Raw genomic sequence first — 24198 nt, 5'->3', positions numbered from 1 at the left:
CTATGCACACCACCTAGAGAATAAATTGGGGCATTTGAGCGAGAACCAGGGAAGGAGTCATTGGCATAGGCACTCGGATGCTCAAGTTAGAATAGTAGTCGAGTAAAAAATGGAGAATAAGATGAACAGTAGTGTAGATGCGTGCATATGTGCACGTACTTGACCAATGGAGAGGATCATTTTTTATACCATCTCTAATAACCTCTGCAATAATGAGATGACATAGAATGTCTGATGCTAGAATATGTCAGGTAATGAAGCATGTATAACAACCCTCCTCTAGGCAGAGGAAGGTTCCATTGCATATATATGTCATAATAAGAGAATATTCTTTGATGAGTAGCTATTATTCTCTGACAGGTTATTGTGATTCTTTGACAATATTGTCTCCTAGGGGAGATTAGATCGACTCTGGGGTCGGGCGGATGTAGGCTGGGAGTCGTGCCTAGGAGAGATGTGAACTGAATTTGGAGATCTAGTTGACTCTGGGGCCGGGCGGATGTAGCCTGGGAGTCGTGCCTAGGAGAGATGATGAACTGAATTTGGAGGTCTAGCCGACTCTAGGGCTGGGCAGATATATGCTAGTAGATCTACCCTGAGTAGTGAGGAACTAAGTCTGGAGGTTAGACTGGCTTTAGAGCCGGATGGATATATGCTGGGATCCTTGCCCAGGAGAAGTGAGGAACTGAGTTTGGAGGTCTAACCGGCTCTTAGATCGGGCGGATATATGTTGGGAGCCTTACCCAGGAGAAATGAAGAACTGAGTTTGAGGGTTCGACTAATTCTGGGACCGAGCGGATATATGCTGGGAGTTTTTCCCAGGAGAAGTGAGGAACTGAGTTTGGAGGTCAGATCAGCTTTGAGACTGAATGGATATATGTTGGGAACCAAGAGAAGTGGAGAGTTGAGCCCCGAGCCCCGTATATCTGGCCTGCTCTAGGGCCGACCGAGTTTATATTATAAGCCTTGCTCATGAGACTACCACCTCACCTTAACTTTGGCCGCTATATCATCTTGACTTTTGACCCCACATTACCTTTGGGACCACTCATAATGTGCCTCATCAGTGTGTTTAATGTAGGAAGATCCAAATTGTTCTTTGAACTTCCTTTATCATAGTTATATAAGCCAAGTTGTGACATGAAAAAAATATAAAAAGTTACATTCATTCCTTATCTATATTCTTCTCTAAATTGTTATACTTCTCTTCTAACCCCAAATATCATATCATCTCCCCTTCAATTGGTATCAAAGCAAGGTGAGACTCAAGAAAAATGACATCTAGAAATGTTGCTACTCTATTTTCGCATACTTTCAATGGAGAAGATTATGATTATTGGAGTAGCAGATTTGAATCTTGGCTGAAAACATTTGACTAATGAAATATAGCCAGTAATAAAGGGTTTATTGAGCCTAAAGATGAAGATGAAGATGAATAAGCCTTGAGTGATGCTAAAAAGAAAGTTTTGATGGATAATAGGAAGGACAATCATGCTCTCAATTAGATCAATCTCGCAATAGATAAAAGGATGTACGAGAAAATTCACAAAGCAACAACTTTAAAGCAAGTTTGAAAAAGTTTACAAAAAGCTTATTGAGTAGACAAGAGATTTGAAAAACATGACTTTGGAGGATCTACAAGGTATTTTAAAAGCCCATGAAGTGAAGATTAATTTATTATTTCCCCCGTCACATCTTAAATCCCAAGTTTCTATTAGAGATCGTGGTTTATCCTATCACGGTAGGGGCAAAACTTTCAGAGGGTGTGGTGATTCAAATTCTTGTGGAAGAAGAAGAAATAATCAACAATATTATCAAAATGACAATAATAAAAATCAAAGCTTCAAGTTTCAAAGAGGATGAGGAGATGGTGGTTATCAAAGAGATTGAGGATGTGATTATATTGAATGTAATTATTGTTAAAATTCAAAATATAAAGTTACAAATTTTTGGCACAAATAAACAGATGATAAGAAAAATGAATATATATCAAGTGTAATCATTGCCACAAGCCTGGACATAAAACTGTAGATTATTCGTTTAATAAAGAAGATGACAAGCAAACTAAAAGTGACCTTATTTATCAAAGTAGGAATGAAGAAACTTTGTTTCTTGCTTCCAATGATAGCAAAGTTTATGAAATATGATACCTAGACAATGGGGGTAACAAACACGTGACATGTAGCAAAAATTATTTTCTAATTTTTCTAAAATTGATCATAGTGAAGTGATGATTGATGTGCTAGTACTCACAAGATTAAAGCAATTGGTGAGATTTGCTTTAAAACTAAATTTGGAAATATTGAGAAAATGTTTGAAGTTTATTATGTTCCTGATTTTAAAAGCAACTTGCTTAGTGTTGGTCATCTTATGAAGAAAGGGTATGATTTGTATATGCATTATAATGCTTGCACTATATCAAAAGGCAATCAGGTTATTGCAAATATTGGTGTGACCTCTAACAACTTATTTCCTCTCAAACTTGAAACTACAAATTTATCTTGTTTTGTTGTTGTTGATAAAAGGTTTCAAAGATGTGGCAAGATAGGTTTGGACACTTGAATTATGGAAGTTTAAGGTTGTTATCAACAAAAGAGATGGTTAGAGGACTACCAACGATTAACCAAGTTGAAGAATTTTGTGAAGCATGCCGACTTGGAAAGCAACACAAGGATCTATTCCCATAACAAGCAACTTTGAGGGCAAAAAGGTCATTAGAGGTTGTTCATTCTGACTTCTATGGAAATATGCTAATAGAATCATTTGGTGGGAGTAAGTTCTTCATTACTTTCATTGATGATTTCACAAGGAATGTATGGATTAAATTTATCAAAGAAAATTCACAAGCATTTAAAGCTTTTAAGGATTTTAAAGTTAAGAGAATTATACTAGGCTTCATATCGAAACTTTAAGAATTGATCGTGGTGGCGAATATATTTCAAATGAAGTTGAGAAATATTTTAGAGAACATGATATAAGGCATGAGTTGACAACTCATTTTACATCACAATAAAGTATGAGATGCATGCTCAAAAGAAAACAAATTACCAAATGAATTTAGGATAGAAGTTGTCTTGTGCAGGTTGTCTTATTAATTGTTCTCCAACAAAAAGCTTGAAAGATTGCACACCACATGAGGCATGGTATGGAAGAAAGCCTAATATTCAAACTTTAAAGGTGTTTGAGAGTGTTGCTTATTCACTCATTCCACAAGCAAACAGAAACAAGTTTGATGACAAATCTGAAAAGTTCATCTTCATTGGATATAGTGAAAGAAGCCAAGCCTACAAGATATATAATCCAAATACCAAGAAAGGTTGTGATAAATTGTGATGTTCATTTTGATGAAGATGTAAGTTTTGAAGATTCAAAAGTTAAAGCAAATGAGATCCACATTCTTTTAATTAGTGAACCAGAATTAGAAAAAGACAATTCTTCTCATTCACCAAGTTCTTCAATAAGTTCTCCAAAGAAAATGTGAAGTTTGCAGAAACTCCTAGATTTAATCGAGCTTATTGAATATGATGATTATGTATTCTTTACTTTCTTTACAAAAGAAGAATCAATTTCCTTTGATGTTGCAAATAAGTCATGAAAGAGGAGATAATTGCCATTGAAAAAGAATGAAATTTGGGAGCTGACTAATCTTTCTCCATATAAAAAAATCCATTGGTGTCAAATGGGTATACAAAATAAAAATGAATGCAAATTGCTCCATCAACAAGCATAAAGCAAGGCTTGTAGTAAAAGGATACAAATAAAAAGAAGAAGAAGATTTTATAAATGTATTTGCTCTTGTGTCAAGATTTGATACTGTTCTAATAATGATCTCTCTTGTAGTTCAAAACAATTGATTTTTTTTAAATGGATGTCAAATCGATATTCCTAAATGGTGTTCTTCAAGAAGAAGTCTCTCTTAAGCAACCTCCTAGTTTTATTGAGAAGAGAGAAGAAGATAAAGTCTACAAGTTAAAAAAGACTTTGTATGGGCTAAAGCAGTCTCTAAGGGCTTGGTATAGTTGCATCAGTTATTACTTTGAGAAGAATGATTTTCTAAAATTCCTATTTGAGCATACTCTCTACACCAAATCTAATCCATCTAAAGGTTTTATATTTTTCAGTCTTTATATTGATAATTTGATTTTTACTTATAATGATTTGAAGATGCTATATGATTCAAACTCTCAATAAAGAATAAATTTGAGATGACTAATTTGAGAGAGTTATACCATTTTCTTAGAATTGAAGTTCTAAGATAAAAAAACATGGAATTTTCATCACTCAATAGATTTTTGCAAAAGAAATTTTGAAAAATTCAGAATGGAGAATGCAACTCCTATTTCAACTCCTTGTGTTATAGGATCAAGTTGAGAAAGCATGGTAAAGGAAAATTTGTTAATCTAAGTTTGGTTGGAAACTTGATGTATTCGACTACTATAAGTCCAAATATTACATATATTTCAAGTTTGGTGAGCAGTTTTATAGAGAAATCATTTTCTAATCACTGGGAGACGATAAAAAGAATCCTTAGATATGTGAAAGAAAGTCTTGATTATGACATCTTTTATCAAGAAAGTGTATCAGTTAATTTTATTGGTTATATTGACAATGACTTAATAGGAAGTATTGATAAGAGCAAAAGCACCTCGGGTTATGTTTTTGATCTTGGAAGTGGAGCTATAGTATGGTGTTTAAAGAAGCAATCTACTATTGCATTCTCTACTATAGAAGTAGAATATATTGCTGCTTCTCTTGCAGGATGCCATTTACTTTGGTTGTGTGGAATTTTGGAGAATTTGAAGCATGATCAAGAAGGTTCAACAATCTTGTTTTGTAATAACAACTCAACAATTTAAATTTCAAAGGATCCGATTCTTCATGGAAAAATAAAGCATATTTGAATTTGATATCGTTTCTTAAGGGAGCTTGTGAACGAAAGATTGATATCTTCACTAAACCACTTGTAGAACAAACTTTCACAAAAATTACAACAAACTTATGAATGAAGAGCATTTTTTTTTTTAGGGGTATGACACATTGTTGGAAGTCTAAACCAAATTGCATGTTTGGAAGACTAAACCAAATTGCTTTGGTCTTCATCAAGTCAAGTTTGATTAAATTATGCAGTGACTAATTAAGTTTTTATGTTAAATTAAATTGTCAAATATATTTGATTAGAAAAAAATGTAATGGTGTGTTTAATGTAGGAAGATCCAAATTATTATTCCAACTTCTTTTGTCATAGTTATATAACCCAAGTTGAGATATGAAAAACATATTAAGAGAGAAAAGTTACATTTTTTCGGTTATATTCTTTCTCTAAATTGTTACACTCCTCTTTTATCTCCAAATATCATATATTCTCCCCTTCAATTTAACCGTGATCATGGAGATATGTGTAGGACCATTGGGCCGGCTAGAAGGGGGGTTGAATAGCCCTGCAAAAATCAAAACGCAAAAATAAGAGAAATAAATAAAAGCAGAAAAGTAAAAGGCACACCGAGATTTACTTGGTTACAACCGGGAAGGTTGTTAATCCAAGAAAGCGTAGCACTAGTATCTCCTTCAGGCGGAGAAGCCTTTTACAACAATGAAGCGCACAATAGAAGCTTAAAACAGAAAAGCCTACAAGTGTAGAAAGAATGCTTGAGTTCTCAATTGATTCACAGCTTCTGGACCAAGGCTATATTTATAGTCTTGGTCGGGGCGCCTGGAAGGGTTCCGGGCGCCCTGGGAGGATAAAACTTTATCCCCCAACGTCCAGAACGCGAAAGACGCGTTCTGGTCAAACTTCACGTTCCGGGCGCTCCGGACTGTTCCGGGCGCCCCGGAGCAAAAAGTCAACTCTGGTTGACTTTTGTGTCCGGGACCTCTGCTCCGTTTTAGTCCCGCCTCGGTCCGGGTCTTCCGCTCCGGATCCGCTTACTTGGGTGATCTCTGCCATCCGGAAAAGGGCTCACCCGAACCCAACTTCTGGTCTTCTCAAGCGGGCTTCCCTCCGGCTTCTCGTCCCTCGGAATTGCCGCGTGTTTCCTTCTCGTCCGCCAGCGTACTCATCCGCAGTCTTCATCCCTCGGTCGTCGACCTTCTCGCTAGCTGCATCTTCCGCTCCGGCTTTCGTCCCTCGGAACCACCGCGCGCTTCCTTCTCGTCCGCCGGTGTACTCTTCCGCAGCACTTCGTCCCTCGGACTGCCGTCCTTCTCGCTAGCTGCCTCTTCCGCTCGACTACCTGTGTTCCTAAGCTCCTGCACACTTAGACACAAGGTTAGAAACAACGCAGGACCTAACTTAACTTGTTGATCACACCAAAACAACCTTGGGGTTCCAACAATCTCCCCCTTTTTGGTGTGATCAACCCAAGTTAAGCTAGGATCAAAACTAGACATAAAATTAAAACAAGTTATTGCAATAATGTGCAACAAAATTAAATTTCAAAAAATTTTCAATTTTCAATTTCTACCTCCCCCTAGACTTATACTAATTCTTCTCCCCCTTTGATCACAAAAAAATGGGGTTTAAAAAGAACTGATTCTTTTAACTTAAACAAAATTGTCTTATGAAAATTTTCTAAATTAACAAAAAATGAGAATTTTTCTAAGTAACCTAAGCAGAAAATTTTTCTAAGTGAAAACTTTGAGAATTTTTCTAAGTGAAAATTTGACTTTGGCAAAAAGTATTTTTCTAAGTATAAAAATATTTTAAAAAAATATTTTTTTTTAAACTTTGAAAGCATTAATTAATTCTAATTTTAATGCTTTGACAGAAAGTTAATTAAACATTTATTTCAATATTTTGGCTTCCAGGTCGTGGCGAGGCACTAGGCCTTCTTGGTTATTGGAGCAACAACCACTTTCTTAGACAAAACCTCATAGAGAAATTCATTGTTTAATTTTCTCACTGAAAAGCGCTAATTTTAATTTTAATTTTAAAACTTAGACTAAGCAAGATTTAAGAACCCAATAAAGGTTCCAGCCTACTGGATTGATTAAAAATTTCTTAGGGACATATTTTCTAGAGATATTCTTAATTTGTCCCGGGTGATATCTATAATACCAATTTAAATTTTTAAATTTTCTAGAATTAGATGAACATGCATGGTTTTTCAAATTATCTACTTGAATTTTCAAATCATTATTTTCAAGTTTCAATTTTTCATTTTCCAATTTTGATTTATCTAATTCTTCTAGAGGGCAAGATTTAACTAAGATTATTTTTAAATTTTTTATTTCTTTTTCTAATTTACAGCAGTCTTTAGTTAATAACTTAACAAATTTATAAAGTTTATCGGGAGGAAGTGAACGTACCTGACTTACCTTGTCGAGTTCGTTTTCCGTGTCTCCCCCTGAACTACTGCTTTCCTCTGACGAAGCTCCCCCTTCATCGATGCTCTCGATGCTCATTTCGGAAGAGCTTGACTCGCAATCGTCGTCTTGATGACTTGCCATTAGAGCAAGTCCGGAGAATGCCTCGACTTCCGACTCCGAAGACGTATCATCCCACGTTGCCTTTAGGGCTTTTCGCTTTTGGATAGGCTTCTTACCCTTTTCCTTGTTCTTGTTCTTCAGCTTGGGGCAATTGTCCTTGACGTGCCCTTCTTCGTCGCAGTGGTAGCAGCGGATCGTCCTTTTCTTCTTCCCCTGTGGATGGTTAGTAGATCTGGATTTACAAAACTTCTTGAATCTTCTTACCATCATTACCATTTCCTCGTCATCGAGAGAGGATTCCGACTCTGGTTCGTCTCTCAAAGCTTTTGTTGATACAGTCTGACCTGGCTGTTGTTTTGATGTTGACACGGATTTAAGTTTGTATCAGATGTTAATTAAACTCGGTTTGATTAATGATCAAGGTTGATCAAGTGGAAGGGAAAAGTCCAAGTTGGAAACTTGCCACGTGAAGTCGGAGAGGGCTTGGTAGCTCGTTCTCTGGACTAGGTCAGAGAGGGCTCGGTAGCTCGTTCTCCGGACCGGACGAAGTCGGAGAGGGCTCGGTAGCTCGTTCTCTGGACCTGACGAAGTCGGAGAGGGCTCGGTAGCTCGTTCTCCGGACTAGGTCAGAGAGGGCTCGGTAGCTCGTTCTCTGGACCAGACGAAGTCTGAGAGGGCTCGGCAGCTCGTTCTCCTGACTAGGTCAGAGAGGGCTCGGGAGCTCGTTCTCTGGACCGAATTAGGTCAGAGAGGGACCTAAGTGGGCATTCCATGGTACATTGGATCAGTCGACAGACCGATCCAGTGATACATAAGACAGTGGATCGGTCGGCAGACCGATCCAGTGAAACTGTGAAACTGAGTTTCCATGGATCGGTCTGGTGATCGATCAGGAAACACTCAGTAGCACACTGAGTATAATCTGATCGGTCTGCGGACCGATCAGGAAACACTCAGTAGCACACTGAGTGTAATCTGATCGGTCCTTGGACCGATCAGGAGATGGTATTGCGAAGAGAAGAAGGCATGGATCGGTCGTGGAGACCGATCCACTTGAAGCCTGATCGGTCTCCACGACCGATCAGACAAGCGGTGGACCGATCAGGATATGTCCTGATCGGTCCATGGATCGGTCTGGTGACCAATCCACACACACAATCAGTTTTGTTTCTGCGATTCCTCCACTGTATTTGATCTGCCTGATTCATATAACCCTCTGTGCTATTAGCTTTTGAGTTTGCAGGATCACAGGTATCATTCCAAGCCTAATTTCAAATTAAGTCCATAAGAGGAATACGACAAATGGCCTTTCTGCTGTGATTCGCGGCGCATGGTGCATTTGAGGCATCAACGGCTACTGGTGTGATCTGGCTGCGATCCGCTTGACTCCTGGTGATTGGTTCGAGCTCAGAAGACACCAGTGAAGACTGTGATTTCATTGGTGTGAGTTCAGAGAACTAGTAAGGAGGAAGAGGGATTGGCTGCAGCGATGATTCTGTGCAGCTTGACCACGATTCGTGACAGCGGAGAACAAGGGCTTAAGAAGCAGTAAAAAGAGAGAGGAAAGAACAACAATAAAGTAAGAAAAAGAAAAACGTTCTGTTGATCGTTGTGGTGTGCTAAGTTCTTGAGCTCTCGGGTAAGAAACTGCTGTCTGTGAAATTCTCTGTTTCCACTGATCCTCACGTGGTTGTAAGCTTTAGTTCATTCTTCTTTGCCACCGAGCTCTGTAAGTCTTGTGCTTTAACATATATATTTCTTGAGACTTTATGGAGAGGTTACTCCACCGAGAAGGAGAGCTTCGTTAGCCGGAGTCATCCGGGGTGTGATCTACCGAAGATCAAGGACTCGTCCACCTTACGGACACGCCGAGGAGTAGGGGCAAGTTATCCCCGAACCTCGTAAATCAGTGTGTTAGTGTGCTTGTTTCTTCTTTGTTTTAGTTTCCTAATTCCGCTGTGCTAACAAGTTTTTTTTAGAAATTTGTGTTTAAGTTTTTAAGAGGCTATTCACCCCCCCTCTAGCCATCTAAGATCCTAACAAGTGGTATCAGAGCTTGGTGCTCTTCATCTGGACTAACATCCTAAGGAGCAAGAAGATGGCCATGAAGGAAGGATTCAGCACCAACAGACCACCCTTCTTCGATGGAGCAGATTTCTAGTATTGGAAGAGCCGCATGGAGTATTACCTCAAGACTGATATCTCCATGTGGTTCTCGGTCAAGGAAGGCTTCACACCACCGAAGGACGAAGAAGGTAAGGAACTCGATTCATCAAGGTGGTCTACTGAACAAACTCGTAAAGGGCAAGCCGATGCCAAGGCGGTAGTCACCTTACAATGTGGGATTGCCAAGGACCAACTCGTCAAGGTAGGTCCATTCTCGAGTGCAAAAGACTTATGGAACAAGCTTATCGAGCTCCAAGAAGGAACTTGAGATTCTCGAATAGCCAAGAGGGACCTATTCTTGAATCAACTACAAAATCTCACCATGAAGGAAAACGAAACGGTAAGTGAACTACATGGGAGGTTTAAAGAGATCATCAATGGTCTCCATTCCGTGGATGAACGCGTGGAGAATCGCGATCTTGTAAGGTACGCTCTAAAAGCCTTTCCGAGGAGTGCCTTGTGGTCATCTATGGTAGATGCCTACAAGGTCTCTAAGGATCTTTCAATTGTAAAGTTAGATGAATTCTTTTGTGAAATGGAACTTCATGAACTTGCTAACAAAGGTCAAAAGGAGAAAGGTATAGCTTTGGTTGCAGGAGAAAAGAGCAAGGATGGGAGAAGAAAGAAAGAAAAGAAGAAGGAGAAAGAGATTCCTTTATCTTCATCCTCCTCCGAGTCCGATGATGAAGGTGGATCATCATCAAGCGAGATGACAAATTTTGTGAGGAAGATCATGAGAAGAAGCAGGAGATACAAAGGTAAAACTGTAGATCAAAATATTGATAAGTCTAACGTTACTTGCTATGAGTGTAGCAAGAAAGGACACTATCGGAGCGAGTGTCCAAAGCTAAAGAAGAAGGAGGAAAGGGACAAGAAAAAGAAAGCCCTCAAAGCCACATGGGATGAATCTTCCTCAAGCTCATCGGAGGAGGAAGAGAAGAAGGAGAAGAGTACTCGGCAATTGGCACTCATGGCAAGGGAGGAGTCCGAGTCCGAGAGTGATGACTCAAGCACTTCAGCCGCGGCTTCATCATCTTCGGATGATGAAGAGGTAACCTCTTCTCACTTAGAAAAATGCTATAAGACTATTACACATTTGTCTACCTTACTTAAAAAATCAAAAACAGAAAATAAATCATTAAAAGAAGAAGTAGAAAACTTGAGAGCTCTTAGGGAAGATGAGGTTGATGACCTACATCTAGAGCTCCTTGAGGATGAGAACAAGGCTTTGAAGGGTGAGGTTGAGAAACTCAAGAAAATGCTTGAGAAATTCTCAACTAGCTCTAAGGCCCTAGACATGATTCTAAATGCCCAAAGGGCGGTCTACAACAAGGCTGGATTAGGATACCAACCTAAGGAGTCTAGCTTTATTTCTTTAGTGTCAAGAACCCAATTTCATAGATCGCATGTTTCTAGGGTTCATGAGACTAGGAAGAAGGTAACAAAGGCATGGGTGCCTAAGTCTTTCATTGTAGATGCATTAGGTCCCAAGATTTGGGTACCTAAAACATCTATCTTTCGTGTCTTGTAGGCATTGGTAAAGGGGGAGCGTCTATCAACTTGGTTTGTTGATAGTGGATGCTCCAAGCACATGACCGGGGACAAGTCACTATTTTCTACCATTCAAAATAAAAATAGAGGTAATGTGTCATTTGGTAACAATGGTAGTCTTAAGGTTATAGGAGTTGGAGACATTCATATATCCGAATATCTCCAAATCATGAATGTCCTTCTAGTCAAGGGGATGACTTTTAATCTCCTAAGTGTCAGTCAATTGTGTGATACGGGTTACACAATTGAATTTCATTCGAGTCAATGCCTAGTCAAAAACATTGACACACTTGACACGGTACTAGTAGGCACAAGGGTAGATAGCATTTATCAAGTTTCTTTTAAAAGTGCTACTAATGCTCTTGCTAAGTGTTTCATGTCAAAAGAAGAAGAATCGTGGCTTTGGCATAGGAGGTTGGCTCATGTGAACATGAAGAATATCCGGAAGCTAGTCAACAAAGGTTTAGTGCGAGGCTTACCAAGCATCAAGTACCAAAAGATCAAATTGTGTGATGCATGTCAGAAGGGTAAGCAAACTAAAGCGCCTCATAAAGGTAAAAGCGCTGTAAGTACAACTACTGCCTTAGACTTATTACATATGGATTTGTTTGATTGCAGTAGTGTTATTTCATTAAATGGAAGTAGATACTGTTTAGTGATTATTGATGACTTTACTAGGTTTACATGGACCTTCTTTTTGAAAACTAAGGATCAAACCATAGATATTTTTATTTCCTTTTGTAGAAGAACTGAAAATGAAAAATCAACAACAATTAAGACCATTAGAAGTGATCATGGTGGGGAATTTCAAAATCATAGGTTTTTAGAATTCTGTCAAGAAAAGGGATATAGGCATGAGTTCTCTACTCCAAGGACCTCACAGCAAAATGGGGTTGTGGAGAGAAAGAACCGGGTCCTACAAGAGGCTGCACGAAGTATGCTCAATGAGTACTCACTACCGAGTTACTTATGGGCTGAAGCTGTAAATACAGCTTGCTATGTGCAAAACCGAGTCCTGATACATAGGTTTTTAGGAAAAACTCCTCATGAACTTTGGTTTGGGAAACTCCCTACAATTAAACATCTTAGGGTGTTTGGTTATAAGGTGTTTATTTTGAACACCAAGGACCATCTTGGAAAATTTTCGGCCAAGGCTGATGAAGGGATACTGGTCGGGTATTCGTTCACCAGCAAAGCCTATCGAGTCTACAACAATAGGACTAAATTGATTGAAGAGTCCTCTGATGTAGCTTTTGAAGAAATCCCTAACTTAAATGATCAATCAAGGGATGTAGGAGAAATTCAACTTGAACTTAGAAATCTAAGTTTGAATGATCAAAATGAAGAAAGAGTCGAGGTTGACTCTGATGATGATGAGCAAAGGCAACAAAGAACTCAATTTGATCCTTTGCCCGATATTGAGTCCTTGTCTGTGCCTAGTGAGACCATTCATGAGGCACCATCAACACCAAGACAATCTAGGATAGCCACTAGTCATCCCCAATACCAAATTGTGGGAGACATCCAACAAGGAGTTAGGACTAGGTCATTCTTTAGAAATGAGTCTAATGAAGTCGCATTGATTTCAGAGATTGAACCAAAATTAGTTGATGAGGCATTGCGCGATCCAGATTGGATCATAGCTATGCAAGATGAGTTAGGTCAATTTGAAAGGAGCCAAGTGTGGGACTTAGTTCCTAGACCTAAGAAGACCACCATTATTGGAACTAAATGGGCCTTCAAAAATAAGTTAAATCAAAAGGGAGAAGTCGTAAGGAACAAGGCAAGACTTGTAGCCAAGGGCTATAGTCAAGTCGAAGGCCTCGATTATGATGAGACTTATGCTCCCGTGGCACGATTAGAGTCCATTCGTTTAATGCTAGCTTTTGCTGCACATAGAGGTTTCAAGCTCTATCAAATGGATGTTAAATCTGCCTTCTTAAATGACTTTATTAAAGAAGAAGTCTATGTTGAACAACCACCGGGGTTTGTGAATACCGAAGCTCTAAACCACGTGTACAAGCTCAAGAAAGCTCTTTATGGGCTTAAACAAGCACCACGAGCTTGGTACGAAAGGTTGTCAACATATTTGCTAGAAAAGGATTTTGTAAGAGGCCAAATAGATCCAACACTATTTCTGCGTAGAGATGGTGAAAATATTTTTGTAGCCCAAGTGTATGTCGATGACATAATTTGTGGCTCAAATAACAAGGGTTATTTGAATGAATTTATCACCCACATGGAGAGTGAGTTTGAGATGAGTCTAGTAGGAGAATTGACATTTTTCCTTGGACTTGAAATCAAACAAACTCGAGATGTAATTTATGTCCATCAGACGAAATACACTCAAGAGATGCTCAAGAAATTCAACATGAGTGACTCTAAGGAAGTGTCCACTCCAATGGCAACAAACACTCGTCTGGACAATGATGAGAGTGGAAAATCAGTTGATCTAACGTAATATAGAAGCATGATCGGTAGTCTTCTATATCTCATAGCTAGTCGACCGGACATACTCTTTGCTGTGGGCATGTGCGCTAGATATCAAGTCTGTGCCAAGGAATCTCATTTAATTGCAGTTAAGAGAATTCTGAGATACCTTAAAGGCACAATTAGAGTAGGTCTTTGGTACCCTAGTACTGAGTCTTTTGACTTGATAGGTTATACCGACTCCGATTATGCTGGATGCAAATTGGATCGGAAAAGCACTAGTGGAGGTTGCCAATTCTTAGGATCATCATTGGTTAGTTGGTCAAGTCGGAAGCAACATTGTGTTGCTCTCTCCACGACCGAGGCTGAATACATTGCCATGGGAGAGAGTGTATCACAATTATTGTGGATGATTCACACTCTAGAAGATTATGGACTTTCATATAAGGGAGTGCGAGTGTTGTGTGACAACATTAGCACAATAAACCTAACGAAAAATCCAGTCCATCATTCAAGGACCAAACACATTGAAGTGCGTCATCACTTCATTAGAGATCACGTAGCTAGGGGAGACATTGCACTCACATATGTTGAGTCAAAGTCAAACCTAGCCAATATTTTCACCAAACCCCTTCCAGAAAATGAATTTAGTCATTTAAGGAGGGAATTGGGAATGTGTTTGGCTCAATAAGTCATTTTGACCACATCATGATCAATAAGGACCATTAAAATGACAAGAGAAATTGGGAAATTAATTTGGGCAACTTGGGAACATCTCACACAAACTATAAGGTTTAACAAAATATTTTTGTTTGCTAGAAATGGGGTGAGATGCTAGGATCAACCAAATTATTCAAAATGTATCATGCATCCCTTAAATAATTAGGTTGCGGAGACATAAATTGAGTATGGGGAAGGCCATTACATAATTCATGTGTATTTGGCTCCTAGATCTTACTCATATATTCCGACCAAGGAATCTTGGTTGGACCTGTGTCTAGAAATCATCTAACCTTGTTGATGTGTTGATTGATACCCTTGATTGATACCTTCCTAATTTTGATTGAAAATAGGACAAGTTGGTGAAGAAATTTTGACATATTTTGACAAACTTGTAACTACTCATAGCAAGGATATATTTTGAACCGATAACCTGAGTCAGATTTATTACCTTGGTTCACTATAGATCATAGTTTCAGCAAACAAACAAAACAAACTTATCTGGTTTTGAAACTTTGAGATTCAACACATTTGTTTTGAAGTGTCTGAAATTTTCGAGCCCTAAATAATTCCAAATCATTGGAGCTCATCATTAGGAAATATTCATTGGTATCACTGAATATAATCTGTGGGCTTTTCAGATCCTAGGTTCTGAACTTGGAAGTTGTTGAACCACGTTTCAGAGCTTTCGATACGAATTTCAGAAGTTGAAATCACTGATTATCAGACACTGATCGGTCCAGGGACCGATCAGGATGATATCTGATCGGTCTCTACGACGGATCAGGTGAGTTCCACCTCTCTGTTCGATATCTGATCGGTCTGCAGACCGATCAGGGGTTCTGGCACGTATCACTAGTTACTGATCGACCTCTGATCGGTCTGGGGACCGATCAGGAGGTTCCCTGATCGGTCTCCACGACCGATCAGGAGGCTCTGGCACGCATCCACCTCTGATCGGTCCAGGGACCGATCAGGAGGCTCCCTGATCGGTCTCCACGACCGATCAGGACACTCCCTGGCCGATCAGGACGTTCCCTGATCGGTCAGGATTTCTCCTGATCGGACAGCCGTTCGATCATTTCATCAACTGTATACCATCAGTAAACCATTAAAACTTCCCGATCTCTTCTTTTCCTCTTTCACGTCGAACCCTAGCCGACTCCTTCCCTCACCTCACTCCTTCTCTTCTCGTTGCACGCGGAACTCTAGCCGAACCCTAGCCGAAGCTCTAGCCCTCAGAAACTCTAGCCAAAAGTTCAATGGCACCAAGGTAACTCCCTACCTCTCTAGAACTTGGCATTTCGGTTTCATTTCTCACCATATATGTTTTTTTTGGTGTTGGTGGCTCCGGTGCTCATTCATTGCCCCATTTTACCACTTTGATAACCCTTAGAAAGAAAGTAGTGGGTGAAGGGACCTCTAAATCTAAGTCACCTGAGAAATCCAAGTCCCAGGCACCCTCCCGACCTCAACCTTCCTCTTCTTCAAGATTCCCGAACCGCCAGTTTGAGCAAGCATTTCAACAGAGGACATTCAAGCTGCTTCCATGTCGATCTGTGGATCGAAAGTACATGGATGAATTTTATCCCTTTGTATCCGAAACCCTAGCCTATTATAAACTTGACTCGGTAGTCTACCTAGAAAGGGACATCAACCATGACCTAGTATCTGAATTCTACAACAATCTTCATCAGAACAGTGATGGTGTTTATAAAACCCGAGTCACTAAGAGAACTATCGATTTCTCCATCAGAGAATTCTTTGGGTATTTATGTTGCCGAATGTGTTCAGGAGATCCTTTTCCCATTTTTCCTGATTTACCAGAATCATTACCTCCTCCACTTGATGTATCACCTGACACTATCTATGAGTATTTCTTTGGACACCCTAGACCTGATGGACTAGATGAGCTAGATGTTGACTTCCCTACTTTTGCAGCCTTGAGATTATCTCCTCAAGACTACATTCTTTTTAAGATTGTCACGAACTGCCTTCTACCTATCACATCTAAACCATTATCTGAGATCCGATCATATCATTGTCTTATGCTTTATGGTTTACGTCGGCGTCTCGATTTTGATATCATGTCGAGCATCTATTCTTCGATCATCTCATATTCTCAGCCTAGCAGCTCCACTGTTTATATGCCTTATGGGCATATAATTATAGATTGGCTCGAGACTCTTCAGATTGATGTCTCTAAGGGTAGAATAGTCAAGATGGTCAGACAGGATTGCAGACTTGGGAAGTGGGCATTTTCCAAGTCTGGAATCATAGGACAAAATGGGGATGTTCGGTGGAAGGATGGGAGAGCACTAGGTGAGTTACCACGGGGACCTCCACCACAGGTTGCTCCTGTTGCTGCTCCTCCCGCTTTGACCAGCACGATGAGCTGCTGGCTGCTGAGCTTCATGGACTGCGTGTTCGGATCGACCAGCGCTACGATGACTTACGCAGTCAGCAGTTGGTGATGCAGCAGCTGCTTCTGGGCTGGATGGCCAACTACCCACCTCCGCAGCGTTTCTCGGGTCATCCACCTTCGAGCTCCAGCATGCCGCCTCAGGATTACGTGCCTCCCGCAGATGATGATGATGCTCCTCATGTTGAGGACATTGATTGATACATTCTGTTTGATTGTCTGTGTTTTGGATGCTATTCTGTTGGATATTTTTGTATGACCTGGATATTTGCTTATTTCATCTATTTATGCTGCTCATTTTCCTGTTTTTCTTTATGTGTCATTTCCTATTGGCTATTAATATGCTGTTCCTATGCCATGACTTGATTGTATCTTATCTCTTTCTTACTGTCATATTATACACTTAGAGGGAACTCTAGGTGCAAGACAGTATGGGTTAAGGGGGAGCCTTTTGAGTTTTTGTAACCTCATTTGCACCTTTTCGGTGTTTGACAAAGGGGGAGAGGATACCTAAGTTTAGAGATGTATGAAGGCTTGATTTTAGGGGAGAAGATAACGGGAAGGATCTTGATTCCCGTTATTGACTTAGTGGTGTATCCATCTTAGGGGGAGGATCTTGATTCCCCTAAAATTATAAAAATAAGAACATTTCTGATCTAAACTTAAATCGTGTTGTCAAACAACAAAAATGGGGAGATTGTTGATACAGTCTGACCTGGCTGTTGTTTTGATGTTGACACGGATTTAAGTTTGTATCAGATGTTAATTAAACTCGGTTTGATTAATGATCAAGGTTGATCAAGTGGAAGGGAAAAGTCCAAGTTGGAAACTTGCCACGCGAAGTCAGAGAGGGCTTGGTAGCTCATTCTCCGGACTAGGTCAGAGAGGGCTCGGTAGCTCATTCTCTGGACCGGACGAAGTCGGAGAGGGCTCGGTAGCTCGTTCTCCGGACTAGGTCAGAGAGGGCTCGGTAGCTCGTTCTCTGGACCTGACGAAGTCGGAGAGGGCTCGGTAGCTCGTTCTCCGGACTAGGTCAGAGAGGGCTCGGTAGCTCGTTCTATGGACCAGACGAAGTCGGAGAGGGCTCGGCAGCTCGTTCTCCGGACTAGGTCAGAGAGGGCTCGGGAGCTCATTCTCTGGACCGAATTAGGTCAGAGAGGGACCTAAGTGGACATTCCATGGTACATTGGATCGGTCGGCAGACCGATCTAGTGATACATAAGACAGTGGATCGGTCGGCAGACCGATCCAGTGAAACTGTGAAACTGAGTTTCCATGGATCGATCTGGTGACCGATCAGGAAACACTCAGTAGCACACTGAGTGTAATCTGATCGGTCCTTGGACCGATCAGGAGATGGTATTGCGAAGAGAAGAAGGCATGGATCGGTCGTGGAGACCGATCCACTTGAAGCCTGATCATTCTCCATGACCGATCAGACAAGCGGTGGACCGATCAGGATATGTCCTGATCAGTCCATGGATCGGTCTGGTGACCGATCCACACACACAATCAGTTTTGTTTCTGCGATTCCTCCACTGTATTTGATCTGCCTGATTCATATAACCCTCTGTGCTATTAACTTTTGAGTTTGCAGGATCACAGGTATCATTCCAAGCCTAATTTCAAATTAAGTCCATAAGAGGAATACGACAAATGGCCTTTCTGCTGTGATTCGCGGCGCATGGTGCATTTGAGGCATCAACGGCTACTGGTGTGATCTGGCTGCGATCCGCTTGACTCCTGGTGATTGGTTCGAGCTCAGAAGACACCAGTGAAGACTGTGATTTCATTGGTATGAGTTCAGAGAACTAGTTGTTGGAGTGTATACTGAAAGCCTAAGCTTTGTAAACATTCATTATGAATAAAGAATCACATTTGGTCAAATTGTCTACATTTGTTTGTAGTTGTTCATTTAATTTATATTGTAGATAACATAGTATGTGGTGTCATATACAGAAGATGATGTTATCAGTACCTTATAAATTATAAACAGTAGCTCACGACTAAAATGGAAAGGAACAAACCATTAGAAGGTCGTAGTGTAATTAGGTATTAGTTTATCTTGACTATATAATTACACTAGTACACTCAGAGTGTATTGAGTAGGACCATTAGAGGTCGTTTCTTTTATACTGACTTTATAAAGGAACAAAGACCTCAGTGTGTGCTCTAAATCCTAATATAATAACAAGCACATATGTTTGATATTTATTTCTTTAATTTATCAATGGGTGAGATTTAGTTCGTTGAATCAATAAACCCGATAAGTTGGGAAATGGTATCACTTATAGTGTGTGTTGTTGATTATAGAAGGAAACTGTGTCCTAGAGATACTAGGTTGATAATGTCCTCAAGAGGAGCTCATAAAGATTGTCATGTTAAACCCTGCAGGTGGACTTAGTCCGACATGATAATAAGGTTGAGTGGTACTACTCTTGGACTTAGATATTAATTAAATGAGTTGTCAGTAACTCACTTAATTAGTGGACATTCGATATCTTAAACACAGGGAGACTAACACACTCATAATAAGAAGGAGCCCAAAAATGTAATTTGGGATTGGTGCGGTAGTTCAATGATAGTTCTCTAGTGGAATGAATTATCATTGATAAAATTAAGTTGTGTGTTAGGGAACACGGGATGCTTAATTTTATCGGAGACCAAAACCAATTCCTCCTCTCGGTCCCTATCGTAGCCTCTTATTTGTAGAGTTCTATACCCACCTATACCCACCTTCTATACCCACCAATAAGGGGACGGCCAAGCTAGCTTGGGAACGGCCTAGGTAGTATATTGGGTGGCCGGCCCTAGCTTGAACACAAGCTAGTAGGGCCGGCCAAAATAAATTAAAAAAGAAATTTAATTTTAATTTTTATTATTATGTGGAAAATATAATTTAAAGAGAATTAAAATTAAAATATCTCTCTTGTAAAAGATCTACAAAAGATTAAAGAAAGAGATTAGATCTCTTTCCTTATTTGTAGATTGGAGAGATGTTTTATTTTCTCTTTAAAAATTATTCACATGTTGATAAAATTAAAATTATAGAAATTTTCTTTTATCAACCATAAAGAGATTTTAAAGAGAAATTTTATTTTTTAAAATTTCCGGAAACAAATTAGGAAGTTTTAATTGTTGATTAAAACTTGTCCAATTTGTTCTCCAATGATGTGGCCGGCCATTGAAGTTTGATTTGGAAAATTTATTTTATTTTTCTAAATTAAATCATGTCAAGGAAATTGAGGAAATTTTATTGTAATTAAATTTCCTAATTTGCCTAGGCCAAGGAATATAAAAGAAGGGGTGAGGGTGCCTTCATGAGATACAACATCTATTATTCCTCTCCCTCTTTTGTTCCTTGGTGTGGCCGGCCAACCTCTCCCTCTCTTCCTCTTGTGGTGGCCGAATCTCCCTCTTCCATTGGAGCTCTTGTGGTGGCCGGATACTACTTGGAGAAGAAGAAGAAGAAGGAGAGAAAGCTAGCATCTCTTGGAGCTTGGTTAGTATTTTGGTTTTCCTCCTTGGTGAAGTTTTTCCTTTGTGGCCGAACCTTGCTTGGAGGAGAAGAAGGTGGTTGGTGTTTTCTCATCTTGGTAGATCGTTGCCCACACAACGTCCAAGGTTAGAAGAGGAATACGGTAGAAGATCAAGAGGTCTTTCTAGAAGGTATAACTAGTAGTTTTTCCTTTTCCGCATCATGCTAGTTATTTATGGAAATAATACCAAATACAAGAGGCTTACGTTCTAGTATTTCGAATATGTTTTTCGATGTTGTGTTCTTTTGTTTCTTTCTTTTCCTTGTGATTTGATTGTTCTCTTTGGTTAACCTAAAGTTATTTTAGGAAATTAAATATTAGCTTTCTATTAAAGGTTTTGTCTAGTCGGTGGTGGTTGCTCCCATATCCAAGAAGGACATATGCCTCGTCACGTCAGTACTGGGAACCTTTTATGGAAATTAATATTTAATGGAATTAATAACTTAAGGAGACTTGGGTCGAACGTGTTAAGTTCCGCAGGAGATCCAAGTCAAAACCTAAAAGAACAAATAGATTAAGTTTTGGATCAAACGTGTTAAGTTCCGCAGGCAGCCAAAATTTAATTTAAAAGAACACATGGTAGCTAGGAAAAGGTTCAGATCTTTGTACAAAATTTTTGTACAGTGGAACCTATAGGTTTTCCGAGTAGCAACCAACACTAGTAAGGAGGAAGAGGGATTGGCTGCAGCGATGATTCTGTGCAGCTTGACCACGATTCATGACATCGGAGAACAGGGGCTTAAGAAGCAGTAAAAAGAGAGAGGAAAGAACAACAATAAAGTAAGAAAAAGAAAAACGTTCTGTTGATCGTTGTGGTGTGCTAAGTTCTTGAGCTCTCGGGTGAGAAACTGCTGTCTGTGAAATTCTCTGTTTCCACTGATCCTCGCGTGGTTGTAAGCTTTAGTTCATTCTTCTTTGCCACCAAGCTCTGTAAGTCTTGTGCTTTAACATATATATTTCTTGAGACTTTGTGGAGAGGTTACTCCACCGAGAAGGAGAGCTTTGTTAGCCGGAGTCATCCGGGGTGTGATCTACCGAAGATCAAGGACTCGTCCACCTTACGGACACGCCGAGGAGTAGGGGCAAGTTATCCCTGAACCTCGTAAATCAGTGTGTTAGTGTGCTTGTTTCTTCTTTGTTTTAGTTTCCTAATTCCGCTGTGCTAACAAGTTTTTTTGTAGAAATTTGTGTTTAAGTTTTTAAGAGGCTATTCACCCCCCTCTAGCCATCTAAGATCCTAACAGCTTTGAGGGCGACGTTATTCTTGGGCTCCTTCATTCCTGCACATCTTGACTCATGCACTTCAAAAGTAGAAAAAAATTCTTCTAACGAGATCTTTTCTAAATCCTTAGAAATATAAAAGGCATCTACTAGTGATGCCCATTTTGAATTTCTAGGAAATGAATTTAGTGCGTTCCTTAGCGAATCTCGGTTACTTACCGTTTCTCCGAGATTCGATAGTCCGGTGATGATCTCTTTGATTCTCGAGTGCAAGTGCGCGACTGTCTCATCTTCCCCAAGTTGCAGGCTGGTGAGCTGATTCCGAAGCAGATCTCTTCTGGTGAGCTTGGCTTTGGAAGTCCCTTCGTGCAGCTCGAGGAACTTTTCCCAAAGTTCATTTGCAGAGTGGTATTGTCCGATTCTGTTGACTTCTTGAGATGGAAGAACACTTGGGGCGTTACATATTCAGCCTGCTCCTTTTTTGTCCATTGACATTTTTCCTTACCTTCTGGAGCTACAAAACCGGATTCCATTGTTAAAGTTAATTCAAAGTCTGTGGTAAAAAATACCTGCATCAGATTCTTCCACGTAGCGAAATCTCCTCCATATTTCGGCGGGTGGATGCTTGGTCCGGCCATTATCTTTGCTTCGATTGGCGGTTAGTCCTCCTGAAGCGTCTTGGCTCTGATACCACTTGTAGGACCGTTGGGCCGGCTAGAAGGGGGGGTTGAATATCCCTGCAAAAATCAAAACGCAAACACCCTTCTCGAACTCTTAAACTAACACTTGTAAAATAAGAGAAATAAATAAAAGCAGAAAAGTAAAAGGCACACCGAGATTTACTTGGTTACAACCGGGAAGGTTGTTAATCCAAGAAAGCGTAGCACTAGTATCTCCTTCAGGCGGAGAAGCCGTTTACAGCAATGAAGCGCACAATAGAAGCTTACAACAGAAAAGCGTACAAGTGTAGAAAGAATGCTTGAGTTCTCAGTTGATTCACAGCTTCTGGACCAAGGCTATATTTATAGTCTTGGTCGGGGCGCCTGGAAGGGTTTCGGGCGCCCTGGGGGGATAAAACTTTATCCCCTAACGTCCAGAACGCGAAAGACGCGTTCTGGTCAAACTTCACGTTCCGGGCGCCCCGGGCTGCTCCGGGCGCCCCGGAGCAAAAAGTCAACTCTGGTTGACTTTTGCGTCCGGGACCTCTGCTCCGTTTTAGTCCCGCCTCGGTCCGGGTCTTCCGCTCCGGATCCGCTTACTTGGGTGATCTCTGCCATCCGGAAAAGGTCTCACCCGAACCCAACTTCCGGTCTTCTCAAGCGGGCTTCCCTCCGGCTTCTCGTCCCTCGGAATTGCCGCGTGTTTCCTTCTCGTCCGCCAGCGTACTCATCCGCAGTCTTCGTCCCTCGGTCGTCGACCTTCTCGCTAGCTGCGTCTCTTGCTCCCCGAGCAATCTTCCGCTCCAGCTTTCGTCCCTCGGAACCACCGCGCGCTTCCTTCTCGTCCGCCGGTGTACTCTTCCGCAGCACTTCGTCCCTCGGACTGTCGTCCTTCTCGCTAGCTGCGTCTTCCGCTCGACTACCTGTGTTCCTAAGCTCCTGCACACTTAGACACAAGGTTAGAAACAACGCAGGACCTAACTTAACTTGTTGATCACACCAAAACAACCTTGGGGTTCCAACAATATGAACGGTCAACTCCAACCTAACTTTGAAACTAGAAAGTTAAGATTTGTATAAATTCCTTCTTATGTGCGTTTTATTGAAACTAATAGATAAAGAAAATAAATTGAATAGAGAATTAATTCTTTGATGTGTTATTTACTAAAGACAATAGGCTTATTTATACAAGTTATCCAAATAATAATAGAAAAATTAAATATGACATATAATTATAAGCAAAGTAATGAATATAATAGATTTTGAAATATTATTCTTGTTATTTGATTCATGTCAAACTTGATTTTGATTGTGATATCAAATATAATAAATCTTAATTGATTGGAATCAATTCAGGATTATTTTTCATATTGTCATTACCCCCTGACAAATTCAACGGGAGTATCTGAACGTTGAGTTTGAGTGCTAACTTGGTAAAATATTGTATAGATAATGACTTGATAAATATATCAATAATTTGATCTTCAGTAGAGATCTAAGAAATTGAAAGTTGTCGAGTCACTACATACTCACGAACAAAATGAAAGTCAATCTTTATATGCTTAGTATGAGCATGAAAAATATGATTTTTCACAAGATAAGTTACTACAATATTATCACACTAGATTTTGGGCATAGTAGTTGGGGAAAAGTGTAATTTCGAAAGATGAGATTGTAGTCAAATAATTTTTAACGTCGTGTTAGCTATAGCTTTATACTCAGCTTCAGTACTTGAGCGAGAGACTGTAGGTTGCTTCTTTGAAAGGCAGGAAATAAGATTTCATCCAAGAAATATGACATATCCACTAGTAGAGAGTTTATCTTCGGGAGATCCAACCCAATCTACATCACTGTAGGCAATCAACTCTCGTAAGGATTGACAATATAAAAGAAGATCGTGTAAAATAGTGCATTTGAAATATCGAAGAATTCTCTAACACCTTCTCAATGGTGTTTAGTAAGAGCATGCATGAATTGACATGCACGATTCACAACAAAAGGAATATTGGGTCGTGTAATGGGGATATATTGTAGGGCACCAATAATACTTTGATAGATTTGAGGG

Source organism: Zingiber officinale, chromosome 4B, assembly GCF_018446385.1.
Source record: "Zingiber officinale cultivar Zhangliang chromosome 4B, Zo_v1.1, whole genome shotgun sequence".
Taxonomy (NCBI): Eukaryota; Viridiplantae; Streptophyta; class Magnoliopsida; order Zingiberales; family Zingiberaceae; genus Zingiber; species Zingiber officinale.
Note: the sequence above shows the minus strand (reverse complement) of the source record.